This window comes from Macrobrachium nipponense, chromosome 35 (genome assembly GCF_015104395.2).
Source record: "Macrobrachium nipponense isolate FS-2020 chromosome 35, ASM1510439v2, whole genome shotgun sequence".
Taxonomy (NCBI): Eukaryota; Metazoa; Arthropoda; class Malacostraca; order Decapoda; family Palaemonidae; genus Macrobrachium; species Macrobrachium nipponense.
This window is the reverse complement of record NC_061096.1, coordinates 21,544,426-21,547,775: the sequence shown is the minus strand read 5'-3', so window position 1 is coordinate 21,547,775 and position 3,350 is coordinate 21,544,426.

The window sequence follows — 3,350 nt, the reverse complement described above, 5'->3', positions numbered from 1 at the left end:
TGCGTAAGAAAGTAAGTTAGAGGGCTCATTAAAAGTAAACATTACCGTAGAGGAAACACCTCTCCTGACTTTGGAAAAATTCAGGGTAAAAACTTATCAAGCTCATTTAATTCCACCCCTTTCAATCTCTCATATAATGACTATACTTTTTATATTGGTTTTCACATGCTCTTTCCATGTAGGTGATTATTTATTTTAATATCCAGTGCGGAGTGCTTCTGAAGTATTACCGAAAAATCTTTATTCAAGAAACAAAAATAAGCCTGTTGCAACAAGTTATTACATTAAGTAACCCTTCCCATTAGCCATTGCGATAATGGGGCGGGGAGGAGTATAAACTGAAGCCCCGAAAATATTAAAGATAACAAAGGTATTATAACAAACATAAATGAAATTTGTTCCTTCGCTGAGCCTGGGAGAGTAGCCACAACTTACGTAGACCATCTATCAACTTACCAAATACCTTTAGCAAGAGCAAGCGAAAAGGAGAAATTACTTCCGGCTCCTCAGGTAGCGGTAACCGAGCAGAAGTGAACAGGTCCGATAACACTACGATACTTCACTAATCCAGAGTCGACTAAGACTCGACTTTCGTAGTTAACTAAAAGATTTGGCATTTGCTTACCGAAAACGCGCTGCTGTTGACGTCACCATCAAGGACCATGGATTCGCCCGTCTTGATACTTTGACGATCGTTTAAAGGGAAACTTTCAAAAAAAAATTAATGCTTTCACGCTAATTGGCTAATCGTTTCTTAATAAGATTGGCCTCTCTGTATCATAACATATAACTTTTATCATTTACCGAACAAGAAAATGAATATTCTTCGGTGTATTACGTATTGTCAGGCAGTGAGAAATGGTAGTTTAATGTTTTCCTAAGGTCCCACTCAACCGGAATCGCTCTGTGAAACCTGCAAACTCAACTGGTCACATGTATAACAATGCAGATACTTTCTCGAATTCTTAGATTTATTGGATGTGTATGTACTCCTATGAAGTGTCAAATTCACACTGTCCATCGCACTCGGAAAAAGACAAGTCTTTCATTTTTTTCTTGAACGCCTTGATATTTTCAGTCTTACTGATACCAAGTAGGAGTTTATTGTTTAGTCTTGGAGCGGCGCATTTAAAGTTGCTAAAGCCTACTTTCGCATTGTATTTTGGCTCAAATAACATGAGTTTGTACCTATTCTTGCGTTAACTCCATGCATTGGATGTATTCTATGCAGCAAGTCATTCAGTATTTTGGACACCCAGTCATGACAGCTTGATGAATCATTTTACTCATTTTATCACATTATTCCATAACTTTGATGGGGAAACAGTGCATCTCAAACAATACAGCCTAAGTGCCGTCATGGGGTGCAACACTTCCATTAGTATTGGCGCTCTATTTAGTATCTATTTCCGTCTTAGAGTATTTTCTGCAGTTTTTGACCCAGTTCACGACACAATTAATCAAAAGATTTCTATTGAACACTCTCCAATATATATTTTTAACAAAGGAAATGTTTCTAAGATGATGTGCAGTAACCCTTACAACATTTTTAATTTGAACATTAAGAAACAAAATGACAGTCTAGTAACACACCTAAATCCCGTACTTTGTCAGCGATCGAAACTAAATTTCTTCTTATATTGAGTCGAAAACCACCAAGGTTTCTTATTTCAATTTTCCTTCCTACCAACTTAAACTCTGTTTTATTTCCATTTAATTTCAACGGCTTAAATATCATCCATTCCTTACACTGGTGAGGACATCATCTATTATCTCATTTGTATCGTTAATATCGTTTATGTAAAAACAAAATTTGGTTTCATCTGCAAATAGCTTGAACTTGACCCATGCGTCACTGTAGCATGTTTCATAAGATGAAATAGTTTTCAAGATCTGAGGGCAGATAGGAAAAATGCGGACAGAAAAAAGTGCGGTAGAAAAAATGCGGACAGAAAAAGTGCGGTAGGAAAAAATGCGGACAGAAAAAAAGTGCGGTAGAAAAAATGCGGACAGAAAGTGGCGGTAGAAAAAATACGGACGAAAAAGTGCGGTTAGAAAAAATGCGGACAGAAAAAAGTGCGGTAGAAAAAATGCGGACAGAAAAAGTGCGGTAGAAAAAATGCGGACAGAAAAAAGTGCGGTAGAAAAAATGCGGACAAAAAAAGTGCGGTAGAAAAAATGCGGACAGAAAAAGTGCGGTAGAAAAAATGCGGACAGAAAAAAGTGCGGTAGAAAAAATGCGACAGACAAAGTGCGGTAGAAAAAATGCGGACAGAAAAAAGATGCGGTTAGAAAAAATGCGGACAGAAAAGTGCGTAGAAAAAAAATGCGGACAAAAAAAAGTGCGGTAGAAAAAAGCGGGACAGAAAAAGTGCGGTAGAAAAAATGCGGACAGAAAAAGTGCGGTAGAAAAAAGTGCGTGGTGTGCGGACAGAAAAAGTGCGGTAGAAAAATAAAAATGCGGACAGACAGTGCGGACGGACAGACAAAGCCGGCACAATAGTTTTCTTTTCAGAAAACTAAAACGGGGGATACAATCAATAGTTTATAACCCATGTCGGATAATAGGCTTATGAAAGCAAATACGATTTAGAGAGGCTTAAATCGCCGTGAAGATTAATTAAAGAATGCACTATCTTCCATTTCCATTGCCAAGACAAAATGTCAATATTATTGCTGACCGACTTAGGTGAGCCTTGTCGTATTTGTTATTTGTTTTAAAGACTTTATCTATTACTACTAATTTTTTTCAAAATGACTAGATGTCAAGCACATCTTTCACTCATTTTCTCATTTTCGTGTATTTCATTAGTTATTATTATTATTATTATTATTATTATTATTATTATTATTATTATTATTATTATTATTATTATTATTATTATTACACCAGTTCAACAAGACTCGCTGAACCAATTAAGTGAACTCCAATACTTTTTAGAAAATACTAATTAGGTATACAGTACAAATTGCAAAAGTTAAAAGCAGCAGTGGTTTACAACTTCAATTTAGCAGGATAAAAGTTACCAAATATTGTAGGATTTTGAAGCTGATTGTTCCCAGTAAACCACGCATAAATGAGGCTATTATATTACTGCTAAAAGTGAACTCAACATTATTTTGTTGGAATTGCATAGCACATTATTTAAAGAAAAAGTAAGAATTTTCCAAATAGGCCAAAAAAGCCCATTGAATAGTGTCTAAAAAAATCGATAGTTATTTACCCTCAGTCACGTTTTAAAGAATCTCTCTCTCTCTCTCTCTCTCTCTCTCTCTCTCTCATCTCTCTCTCTCTCTCTCTCTCTCTCTCTCGTTCTGTGTGTGTGTGTGTATGAAACTCCTAAATAATC